We start from the raw sequence: 13,454 nt of genomic DNA on the forward strand, positions 1-13,454 counted from the left end.
TAGTTGCAGTTCAATCTATTTTAGTTTTGCAGGTACAAGAAAAAAAACAAAAAATCAACCAAAAAGATTTCCTTTCGTGCCTGGTAGGAGTAGAGATAAGTCAGAAAAATATTTTCACAACACCCCCCATTGCTTCACACAGCCAACCTTCTCTCTTCTTTGATGGCTGTGACTAAGAAGAATCCCTGGGTGGACATCAAGGCATATTTAAAGAACCTATAGAGAAGAAGAAGAGGAAAGCATTCCTCTAGAGCAAATGGCTACAAGCAGAAATGTTGGGAGCAGTACCTTATCCAAAAATTAATTTGCAGATCATATGGAAGATTTCAAGAGAGAGGTAAGGCAGTTTCTTGCCATGCAACTAGATACCTTGTGGATCCAAAAGAAGCAAGAAGAAGCCAAGAGCGCTTTGGCCATCTTTTGTCCCAGGTGCACTAGAAAGCATCCTAGGAATGAATGTCCATTGCACTCCATAGAAGTGTGTTTTGTCTGTGAAGAAGACCATCCTACAAATCAGTGCCCTTCCTTGCCTAGACTCAAAGCTGCATATCAGAGGGCAAAAGGAGCCACTGAACCACTCTATTATCTGAACCAAAGGAGGCCACATGGACCCATACCTTACCAGCAGGGAATGCAAGGTACATCCCAGACCTATTATGACCCCTATCAAACCACTTCCATGCCTTCTTGGGGTCCCCCTGCTCATCCTTCCTGGTCCACACCCCCTCCTTGGTCGTATCCTCCTCAATATCATGCTCAACCAGCTGCTCATCCATTTCACCCCTACGCTCAGCCACAGCCTCAGTGGAATGCACCTCATCAGGGGTGGAGGCCCCAGTACAACTCTCATCCCGCTCCTTTGCCTCCACCACCTGCCCAACCGCAACCCCATCCTCATCCATCTCAAATATACACCCCCACTCAACTACCCATACCACCATTTCCAAACCTTCTCATTGGAATAGCTCAACCCAATTTCAAAGCTGAGGCACAACATGTCTAAACGACTCCGCTTGAGCTCAATGATATTCACCATAGCTCAAGAAGAGTATTGGAGAAAAGAGATTATATTGACAGCACTGAAGGATCACATCCAGCAAAAGAAGATTCAAGAGAGGAGATCAAAGAACCATGGGCTGCACTTGATGAAGAGAAGAGATCAGAATTAGAGATCGAGAAAGCTCCCTCATGGTTACCATCAAACCCTCCATGTAGTCAAGAGAAAAGTCAGCAAAAAGAGGAAGATGTGAAGGTCATGATAGAAGAAGATATGGAGAATGATCCAGATCAGCAAAAGGACCAAGGATATCAAAGCTATATTGAGACATGGTTCCAGACAGTCACTAAGTTGCAGCAGTACTCTCTTCCTCAGCTATGTTTGATCCCTTCAAAGTCAAATCATTTGGTCTCTGAGATCTGGATAGTTGTCAAAGCATGCATTTCAAGCCGCCACATCATTTTATCTCTAATCTCGATGTGCACATGGCTCCATTGGAAGTATGCTTATACTTGAAAAGAATTTTGTTTTTCAAGTAGGGTAGGGTAGGAAAAAAAAAATGAAAATAAAAATCTAGGGTGAAAACCTCCTCGAAGGCGCCTTAGATTGGCTCATTGATTTAAAACCTCCATGAGGCGGTCAATGGGTTGGAAAGAAGAGAAAATAAAAAGGAAATAAGATCCTTGGGTGAAAACCTCCCTTGGAGGCGCCTAGGGCAGGCAATTAGGGTGAAAACCTCCATGAGGCGCCCTAATTGTTTTTCAAAAAAAAAAAATGAGAGAGAGAAAAAGAAAAGAAAAATAAAGCTAATTTCCATTGAATAATTGCAGGTTGCAAGAAGGACATTGCAGGTCAGGAGGATCACTCAAAACAAAGACAAAGGAATTTTTGTGCCTTCTACAAGAAGTTCTGTATATCTACAGGAAACATCCTGTAGAACCTTCAAGCAAGCCAGTTTCGATTTTGGAAGGGAATATAAAGCTTGGAATCTATTGGTTATGCCTGCAAGCATCCATTTTTCAATTCCTCACCCTTTTCCATCATTTTTTCCACCTCATTTTGCTTCTTTTATGAAAACTGTGTTTTCTACAGGAAGTTCTGTGTCTGCTACAGGAAGCTTACAAAAAAGCCAAATTGATCTCCAAAGAGAACCCAAAGGCTGGGAATATGTCCACGAGGCATACACACATCCATTTTTCCATCCCTCACCCTTTTCCATCATTTTTTCCATGTCATTGTGCTTCTTTCCTCAAAACTGTGTTTTCTACAGGAAGTTCCTGTAGAAATTACAAGAAGTTAAAAATGGATTGAAAAGTATTTTGGAAAACATGGTAGCTTCCTCAAGGGTTCAGAAGTCCCCCTGCAATTTTCAAACTCCTCCTCCATCATCTCCATGCTTGCTCACAGCCCAAGCTCATTCGTTTTCACCATGCAAAAACTTGCAAAATGCTTTGAAGAAAAAATACATAGAACAGAATTTGTTTTTGCCCTAACTTGAAAACCATGCATCCATTTGAAAAACCGTTTTATGGGGAATTGTACAGGGGTGATGGAAACATGTCTGAGAATTTTCAGCCAATTCCAGTGCACGGTTTCCAAGAAATCAGCCTCCATCACCTTCATCCATTTTTGAATTTTCTTCATATCCGTGCATCCGTTTCAAAACCTGTTTCATGGGGAGATGCATACGGGTGATAGTAACCTACCCAAGCAGTTTCAGCCAATTCTGATGCACGGGTTCCGAGAAATTGATCTCTGAAATCTTCAACCATTTTCCATTTTTCTCGAAATTTGTGCATCCATTGATCTCAATTTTGCTATGGGAGGTGCATCATGATGATAGGAACATGCTTAGAAAGTTTCAGATCGATCCAATCTATCGTTCGGGAGCAATGGCGAAAACAAGTTTTGGTCCTGTGAAAATTCAGCAGCAGCAGCTTGAGGGTGCAGATCTGAACGTGGAAACGAACTCCTGCAGCTTAGATCCGGCTAGAGGATACCTGCACAAGCAAAATAACCACACATCAAACAACAAAGAGCTTATAGCACAAAGGATCCATCATGCAACCACCGAAACAGATGCATGCAGCAGCAAAAAGCACCTCACAGCAACCATTTGACTTCAGGTACGTGACTAAAACTCATTCCTCTGATTGCATGAATGTAATTCGGAAACAGCATGAGCAATGAGATGGTTGGGATTACAAAAATCGGTGGCCAGCTAACTGGCCACCCTCATCCAATTCAACAGCACTCGGTGGGTGAATAAGACACGTGCACTCAACCATCTCAGGAGGAAATTGGGAAACAAGTAATGGTGACTGTTTGACCTTCAACGTGATTGATGGAGTGATCACAGGTAGGAAATATGATGATTTGTGGTAGCACTTCCGTCTGCATGGCCAGCACATGTTTTTGCCACCTCACCACAAATCACGCAGCAACTAAAGAAGGCTCGGCTGAAACTCACGAACTGTTGTTCATCTACACTTTCCACATCCTCAACTGAAGTGTGCACAATCAGTTAACCTATCGTCCTCCACTGAGTTTTTTTACCTGTCTTCGAGATTATGTTGTGTAGCAAGCTCACTCAGAGGTGCAGGGGCGCTCTACAGGCGTTTCTACAGGAAGTTGCGCTACAGGAAACCCAGCATACGAAGAAGCTTGGATTGTTCACGTCGAGGGTGGCAATTCTCAGTGAGGTAGGCCTGAACATAACTTTCCCATGCAAATAATTCAAAAGGTGGTGAATTCAACGTGTTGAGGGGGTAGGGAAAATGTGAATGCAAGTCTGTCTATGAATTCAAAAGTCGTTTTCTTATTGCTGCCTGGAATTGTCTTCGTGGTCTGCATGCGAGATTTTCTCTAGGGTCTTGAATTAAAATCCCTCCTGTAGAAAAATTGAGACACTGTCAAGGCTCACCGGTGAAAAATTGTGAATTTTATATGACTGTGTGCATAACGGAGACGTAGCTCTACGCTCTGTGTAGAGAAATCTCAAAGTCCTCCTTCTGTACACGAGCAGGCAAGTTCAGAACAACAAAAACAGAGTTTTTTACCATGCCAGGAGGGTTCATTAGAAAAGAACCTTCGGACTCCAAGAAATCACGGGAAACCCCTGAGGTGGTGGACTTGTTTTCCCATGCATTGGAGAATGAAATGTTGCTGAGAATAAAACATCAAGGATTGGACATCAAACCTGAAATTATTGTGGTGACTCGGTTGATTCCTGAGGCCTATGGTACAACATGCAATCAACAAATTGAAAGAATTGGTGGAACACAACATTCAAGGATACTCCGGGTACCCTTTAGAACAGAAAAAGGAGTTCTGTAGAAATGGGTTTCTCGATTTGATGTGTGGCCTTACTTGGAAAGATTTTCAGAGGATGTATTAAATGAAGTAACAGCAGAGCTAAAAGGTCAACCTGATCTGATCATTGGCAATTACAGTGATGGAAATTTAGTTGCATCTCTGATTTCACATAGACAAGGAATCACTCAGTGCAACATAGCCCATGCTGTGGAGAAGACCAAATACCCAGATTCAGACATATACTGGAAAAAATATGAAGAAAAATACATTTCTCTTGCCAGTTTACTGCAGATCTAATTGCAATGAATCATGCAGATTTTATTATCACTAGCACATATCAAGAGATTGCTGGAAGCAAGGATATTGTTGGACAGTATGAGAGCCACACTGCTTTCACCCTTCCTAGTCTTTATCGTGTGGTTCATGGAATTGATGTTTTTGATCCCAAATTCAACATTGTTTCTCCTGGAGCAGACATGCAGATTTATTTCCCTTATACAGAGGAGCAGCATTGTCTTACTGCTTTACATGGTTCAATTGAGGAACTCTTGTTCAATCCTGAACAGACAATTGAACACATGTGTGTTTTGAATGACCATAAAAAGCCCATTATATTTTCTATGGCAAGACTCGATAGAGTGAAAAACATGACAGGATTGGTTGAATGGTTTGCAAAGAAAAACACTTGAGGGATACTGTCCCCCACATTCTGGGGAGGAAACAATATACAGAATTCCCATTCTGATCAATGCACAAGCCAAAACAGAGCGTGAGGAAGCAAGATAGTGAGGCAGAGAAGAAAACTAAGGGTAAGGAAGCTAAGGGAAAGAAAACCTAGGGCAAGCCATCACAGGGGAAGCCACAGGAAAAGCAAGAAAGAAGAAGAAGGAAGAAACAGAGAGAAAAAACAAGTTTAATCCCTGGAAATTGTTGCAGGTTGCAGGAACACAATGCGGAAAGGGGGTCTCCAAACACAAGAAAAAGGGTCCCTACCAAGTTCCCAGGCATCCTCACATCCATCCCCTCCATGAACACTCATTTTTTTCAGGGTTCAGACACAATCTAGTCATGGTTCAACCTTCTACATGAAGCTACAGGACTTTCTACAGGAAGTTATGTATTTCTACGAGAACCATCCTGTAGAGCCTTTGGGCAGGCCAGAATCAATTATGGAGAGGGATTTGAAGCTTGAAGTCTGTTGAGGAGGCATGCAACCACTCTTTTCTTCCATCATCCACTGGTTTCATCTCCTTTCACCACCATTGCCACCATCTGATTGAATATACTTGCACAATCATACCAAAGCTGAGAATTCTTTAGGAAAAGGAGCAGGCAGTGGGAAGAAGCAAAGAGAAAAGCATGGTTTCATGACTGAGAAGAGAACATCACTTCAGAAGCTTAGCATGACAGGGAGGCCACCAGGGCCATCAAAGATGAGGAGATAGATTGGTTGCTCAGAGGATGAGCAACACTTTCAGTAGGGGGTGATGATGAGCCCCAAAAATGGATAATTATATGGGCTCATTCAAGCTCCTAATTTGACTTAATCCACCATTCTCATTAGTTTATTGCATGTTTTTTATTATATTTATGCTAATAGAGTGAATTGGGTTAGTCATTATGCCAACAAGTCTAATGTGTGCTTTGTGTAGCCTTTTTGGTCAATTTGGAGACAAAATTGAAGGTTTTAATGAGCACTTGGCAGCCAAATTCGTGGGATAACAAGGGAGAGGATTTGTAGGAAGGTGTCCCCTTCATTTATGGGCTCTTACCTCGAATTCTCCACCATTAGCTCGGAGTTCAAGGGCCACCAAATCAATTACCACAAGGGCAGCCAAGCAAGTCAAGTAGGATTGTTGTTAACTGCAAGTTTTGGGCAGCCGAGTCCCTAAATTTTAGGAGGATTGTTGGGGTCCTCAATTTGTATAAATAAGAGGGCTTATGTCCTCATTTCAGTTAGTCACTTTATAGTCATTTTGTATTCATTTTTTAGTCATTTTGTAGTTTGATTTTTAGGCAGTAGATTAGCTTTGCTTTCAGCACATTTTCAAGTTCTCCTTGTGGACAGTTTTTGGAATGTAACATTACTTTTGATCAATAAAGATGAATCCAGCTTTGCACCAACTCTAAATCTCTCTTAGGAGGTTGTAGCTCTTGGGGTTGGGCCCATCTCAAGTGCCCAGTACCTCCTTTGTTTACTTTCATGTCTCTTTGCTGCATTCTTAGAATAAAATCTGTTAATTAGATTTAAACCTTGTTTTATTATTTAGGTTGTTTTTTATGAGTAAAATAGCTTTTCATGCTCAGATTTAGTTGATAGGTTGTTAACAGAAAAAGCTTCAAGAAAAGGGCCAACAAACATCTGTGGTTTCACCTCTCCCTCAGTGGGATTAGGAGCTGTGACTAGGATGACTTTGCTGCCCACAAAAACACTGATTTTGCTTTGCCATGCAATCACTAGTGTTTGATCTTCATGTGTAGAAGTTGGTTACAAGTTCAGACTTTCGTTTTCTTAGTTACATGAGTTAAAATACATGGTTTCATTGCAGGTCACACTTCTGTTCATTCTCTTTACTGACAGCTAGCAAATTAGGTCAACGTAACTAGGTCTTTGAATTTATAAGTCTTTGTTGGTTCAGATTGGAAAAACGACTTGCAGAGAACCTGTACAACTCATTTATCTACTTATTCTCCATCAGCACCATCCACTCCACCCTCTACTTATAATCCTTACCTCACGTTTGCCACATTTGCTCACATAACTCTAGTTTTTGTACATCATTGTTTCAGCCTTCTTTGAGCCAACTTAGCTATCTACACCTTCTCACCACTCCATCCACCAGTCCCTGGGCCACTTCAGACCCCTATCCTACCTCCATATCCATTCATGCATCTTCCCTCACTCACCCATCCTCCAAAATCCAATTTTTAAACATCCTGTAGAAATTTCTGAACATCCTGTAGAACCCCTGCAGACTTCCTGTAGAAGCTCACGAATGAGGTTTCTTGATATCCAAACTCTGTGAAACTCTCTGGAAGGGTGTTAGGGACCCCTTAGGCCCTCTCTGAACCTTCCCGACCTCTTCCAAGCATTTCCTCTCGCCAATCCACCTCTGCACAGTCAAAAACAGTTAAATTGTATGCATGATAATTGTGACAACTTATTCAAAAATACAAAAAGATGTTTTCTTCAGATAGTGATAACTTAGAAACATGCATTTTACCTTCCTAGAAGTCAATGGCATCTCTTTCAGTAGTTTGCATTCTCTCCTTTGCATCAGTAGGACTAGCTGGTAGAATTAGGGTTTGCTAGGGTTTGCGTTACTTTTTGGCTTTCAATTTCTTTCCGCAAGTAGATTAGCTTCCTTTGAGTTAGCTTTCATCCATCGGTTAAAAAGCTTCTTCTAAGAGCTCATAGAAGTTGGCTTAAGCCCCTAGTGGACTTGTGCCAGTTGTCCAAGTGACAGCTGCGGCAAGAGCTAGTACTTGTGCATACAGCACCGTCGCTTCCAAGTTTGTTACGAACTACCGGGTTGATAAAAGTAAAGAAGGGAGTCCCAGGAGTTGCAGAATTATTGCTACAATATTGGAGCCCACCATCATGTCTATGGTGGGGTGGTCTGTGGAAACCTTTAACCTGGTCGGATTTGCTTATGATTAATAAAATCTAAGTTCTCTTACTTTTTCACCCATTTATATGTGGATTTAATGGTTGTCATATCTCTGATATTTACATGGTTTTATGTTGGTTAAAGCATGGTTGAATGACTAGTTTATGTCATGGTTATTTCATATATTTACTTGTAACCTTTAAATGGATGGATGCACAACCTAGTTGATGATGTAGTAGCTCAATGGAGAAGGAGGTGATCCATCTAGTTATGTATCGTAAGTTTTTTCAGTTATTTATGGTTTGTCTTGTCTCCTAGACCTGTAGGTTGCATTGATGACAGGAGTTTGACAGAATGTCAGTCCCAGTCAGGGATGCTTAGGCCTAGTCCTGAGGGTGATTTTTTATTCATCGACATTTCTATCATGCTTTTAATGAGTTCGAGAAGTTACAACAAGTTCTGGGCAGAGGCCAGGATTCTGGGGTAGAAAAATGGCTTAAATCTTGGGGTGGTTGGCATAGAACTCACAATTTTGGCCCACAGTCACTAGTAAGCAGGCCTATGAGAGCGACTTTGGGTTGTTGGTCGCTCCCTTGCACATAGCATGAGAGAGACTATGGCATAAGAGCTGCAGAATAGTAGTGGGACATAGGGACAGGTTGTCTGAGTGGATGACTTGTCTCCTGAGGGGTTTGTTGATGATGTTGGATGACTGTATGTGATGTTCCATCAATTCCACTTCCTTAAGGTGACATGGGAGGTCAAATATGATCATAGTAGTGTCTCTTCTCATGTTTATCCCGATAGAGCATGGTTACTCTGGGTCGACTTGGGAGGGGGTGTTACAGATTGGTATTAGAGCATGGTTGTAGGCTCTTTGGGCCATATTTGGTGCTATAGATATGGATGAATGTGTTGGTAATGCATGCATGTCAGTTGCGTGTGCGGCTCGTACACTAGTGTTCCATGTGCTTGTTGCACTACATCATATTGATCATGGAAGAAGTAAGGTTATCATGAGTAACTTGATGTCGATTTTATGGAATGCATCGTCATGAGTATATGACTGGTTATACAATTATATGCATCTTGATTACATCCTTTTATCTTGGGTTGCATTCTTGGTTATTTGATTGCATGCATCAGCCTTGTAGGTTGATTACAAGAATTGATCGCTTATGCTCGACTACATTCGGTTATGCGTATGTGTAATTGATTAGGTATTGCTTGTGTAGGTTGATAGTTGCATGAGGCAATGTGTATACTGGAGTAATGGTTGTTGTCATGCATGAGGTAATATCATGCATTGTTGATATGGCCTTGTATTGATGACTGGACCCTAGCTATTATGACGGTTATGCATTGATGCACTTATTGATATATGTCTATATGTTATTATGGATATGTTGTACATGCATCAAGATGATTTGATGATCTTGCATATAAGGTATCCTACCCGAATTATGATAAGGTACGTTGATTTATGGTGATTTGGTTTAGCTGACATAATATGCCTTGTAGGAAAGAGATCAAATGGCTAGCAAGGTGGTAGACTACATAGAATCTCCCTATGAATCAGATGGGCAGAATGGTGTGGGGAACTCTTATGATTTGGAAGACACATTGAGAAGCTTGTAGGAAGAAACAAGGAGTTCCAAGGCAGACAATGACAAAATCATGCAGGCACGAGAAACAAGCAGAGGTGAATGTGATATTACTTCAGAGTTTGTTAGATTTGTAGTGACAAGGACCTCCTCGGATCATCCATGGACATGAAGAAAGAACTAATGGGGCATATGGAAACAGGTCTCATAGTAGATATAGGTCAGATAGATCTAACACTATCAGAGATGACAAGAGGTTGGACACTTCGGATAGGAGGGGTGAAAGACACATGTATTACTCTAGTTTTGGTTCTGATAGACATCATGATCATCATCATTATCATCCATACAGGAGGAATGATAGGGGATACTTGTCGGATGAGTTCAAGAAGGAAAATCCACCTACGTTTTATGGAGAGATCAAGAAATATAAATATGAGGAGGCTTGGTTTGTTGGCATGCGAAAATCCTTTAGATTGCATGATTAATTAGAAAACATGAAAGGAAGGATAACCCTTTTCAGTCTCAAATGTAAAGCATACATTCGGTGGGAAGACGTGAAGAATGTCAAGGACATACATGAAGATGATTTGAATTGGCATGAATTTGAAAGGCTCTTCAAGAAGAACTACTTGTCTGAGAGGTATTATGATGATAGAGCTAAGGAGTTTTATGATTTGCAGATGGGTTCTATGACGAATGAGTAGTATACTAGCAGATTTTTGGAGTTGTTGAGATATGTACCTTGCCTTAGAGAGGAGAAGGCCAAGGTTCAGAGATTCATCAGTGGATTTCCAGTAGCATACAGAGATCAGATTGAGTTTGATGGCCCTAGATCGTTGGACGAGGCCATCCGAAAGTTGAAGCATTGTGATGAGCATTCAAAGGGAAAAGTTGATCCTAGACATGACTTGAAGATAAATGAGAAAGCTAAAGGAAAATGGCCATCAAAGCAAGGAATACCTTAAGATGAAAGTGAGAAAGATAATGAAGTTCCTTACAAGAGATTCAATATAGATAAGAAAGGACATGGAGAGCAGCAGGCTAGAGGTGGTGGTAGGGAACCATTGTAGTGTTGGATATGTGGTAAGGATCATTGTAAGAGGGATTTTTAGTAGTATCAGAGTGGTGGTAGACCCCATATCTATAGTTATTAGGAGGCACATACAGTTGGCAATGTTGGTCATATCATTCCTCAGATTTATGTAGTTGTGGACAACAACAGGAAAATCATCAGGCATCAATCATTGAGATGGATGGTAAGCTTTGTTATCAATTTGTTTCTATTTTGATTAATCCTAGATCTAAATATAGTTATATTAGTCCTGACATCGTGGATAAGTTTGGATTGAGAAAAGAAGTGCATGTAGAGTCTTGGTTGGTACAGTTGGCTACAGGTACAAAGAAGAGAGTTCACTAATGGGTAAGAGCTTATGCATTTGAGTTAAATCGTATGCCTACAAAAGTGCATTTGAATGTATTTCCATTGGGATCATATAGTATGCTTTTGGGTATGGATTGACTATACCTTCACAGAACCAAAGTGGATTCCTTCGACAAGGCCAATGAGTGTGTGGATGATTGTGGGGAAAAGAGGACCTTGCAGGGAAAGAAGAAGCCTACATCAGTGTGGATGGTTATTTCTATGTAGGCTATGCGTAGTTGTAGAAAAGGTTGTGCGATGTTTGCAGTACACATTTCCAGTGACAAGGGTAAGGAGGTTGAGGATGAAGATGTGTGGAGTATGTATCCATTTTTGAAGTAGTTTTAGGATGTATTTCTTCAGGACATTGTAGAGTTTCCACCTCACATGGAGGTAGAATTTTCTATTGAGCTAGTGCCAGGGGAAACTCGAGCATCAAAGGCACCTTACATGATGAGAACACCTAATTTGGTAGAGTTGAAGTTGCAGCTAAAGGAAATGTTGGACAAAGGATACATCAGATCCATTGTATCACCTTGGGGCGCACCAGTGTTGTTCGTAAAGAAGAAAGATGGTACTCTTATATTGTGCATTGATTACAGGAAGCTGAATAAGGTAAAAATAAAGAACATGCACCCTTTTTCGAGGATTGATGATTCGAATTAGATCCATAAAAGACTGTCAAAGAACCATGACTGTATCTGGTCGGGACAAATCTCTAAAAATTCAAAACCGTGATAAAAAACACCCCTAAACCAGTGGCAATGGCAGCCAGCGTGGAACGATGAAGACCTCGGTCAAAGCGCGCTAACCGAGGCCCATGGAGACTGCGCAAGAGGTCAAAGTAGCCCCTGGGAGCCCCAGATCGGGAAAAGGAGGTGGATTTTGATGCACGAATCGCACATCGCTAGGAAAACAGGGCCAAAATGGGGGAAGCTCGAGCACACGAATGCATGGGGAACTGGAGAATTGTGGCTGAAAAGGCGAACAATGCTAAAAGGACAAAGGTGGGACCCACGCTATGGAAACCAGCAATATTGATCGAGGCGCCCTCAAACGGTAAGTGGTTTTGGATGGAAGCAGAGCAATCCCATTCATCGAGCGATGCATGGCAAGCGGAGGTGAGAGAAAACCTCCGTTGATCACGCGCTATTGGTCAAGCAAGTCAACTACGTGGGACGTGCGTATGACGTTAGATATGGAGGCCCCAGATTGGACGACTAAGATCGCGCCCGATGGAGGAAGCAAAATCGATGAAGGAATACGCCACGATTTGTAAAGATTTGGAATCCATTTGACCATCGTGGTGGAGGAAAGACTTCATCCATAATGAAACTAAAGAAACGAACCGACAAAGCAGGCTAGTGCTATTTAGAGGAGGACATGTGGCCACTCCCTGAGCGTTCATGATGGCACCAAATAGGGAACTCTAACTGCAGTTGCAGAAGGTGAATCGACAGAGGTGGAAGAGGAACCGAACAGGCATTAGAACAAATGACTGAAAGCCATGAACAGAGATAGAATACACAGTCAAGTCGGAGAACAGTTCGAGAGACGAAGAAAGACCAGAATCCTGAGAGGAGGACGGAATACACAGAGAAAGAAGGGAGTGAAGCAAAAGCAGAAAGAGGACAAAGGGCCGAGTTGTCCAGAGGCAGCGTCGAGCACCAGAGCTTGAGAGATTCAAGCCATCCCATAGGGGAATCGGTCTGGACTAAGCACCACATTTGGCTCTTTCCACTGTAGACCAGAAGGTCACAGAGCTGGTAGGAAGAAGAAGTCTGTGCACTCAAGTGGCTTGGGGAATCCAAGAACCACCCTGCCAAGCAAACCTACTTCAGGAGAACTCACATTGAGTCCCTGCATTGTAGCTCTCTACTTAAAGACAAAATAAAACAAGGCCACAACTGAAAGTTGGACTAGAGATGTAGCCCTAAAGAATAGGGTGAACTACTTAGTAAAATTCTTGCGTCTTTGTGTTTGCTTACTGTATTTCTCTGTGGTCTTTCCATTTTAATGTCTGTGTATTAGCAATATGATCGATCTGTTGCTTATAAAACATAGAACACAAACCAGCACATGAGTCTGTAATACCTTTGTGTAATAAATCTTCAACTGATGTCACTCATAGGGTGATTATCAGATCAATTGGTATCAGAGCTTTAGTCTGTAAGGTTGGACAAGCTTGTGTTGGTTTATCTATTGAATTCTCATTAGATCAAAGCTCAAATTAGGAGAAGGAGAGTTGGTCGAAAATAATCCTGAAATTGGGAGAGTCTATCCTCGGAAGACAATGTCAGAGGAAGGTTCTATGGGGTTGGACCCTCAATTCATGGAGAGTTTCCTAGCTATAAATTCTATGGTAGAAGAAATGTATAGGGACTTTAGAAAGCATAAGGATGAAGATTCATTAGGTTCTAAACAAGATAAAGAAGAAGATGAGTCTCATTCCCATGACCACTCAAAAGGAAAATGGAAAGAGGAAAGCTTTCTCACACCTCCTA

The 13,454-nt window shown here is 41.6% G+C and overlaps 1 pseudogene; it reads left to right on the forward strand.

The window, feature by feature from the left end:
• Window positions 1–4,614: 4,614 nt before the first annotated feature.
• LOC149256194 (sucrose synthase 1 pseudogene) lies at window positions 4,615–5,001 on the forward strand (annotated as a pseudogene).
• The last annotated feature ends 8,453 nt before the right edge of the window (window positions 5,002–13,454 follow it).

The sequence above is a fragment of the Pinus tabuliformis genome, chromosome 7 (assembly GCF_031772625.1).
Source record: "Pinus tabuliformis cultivar Carrire ecotype Pingquan chromosome 7, CPIR1, whole genome shotgun sequence".
NCBI lineage: Eukaryota > Viridiplantae > Streptophyta > Pinopsida > Pinales > Pinaceae > Pinus > Pinus tabuliformis.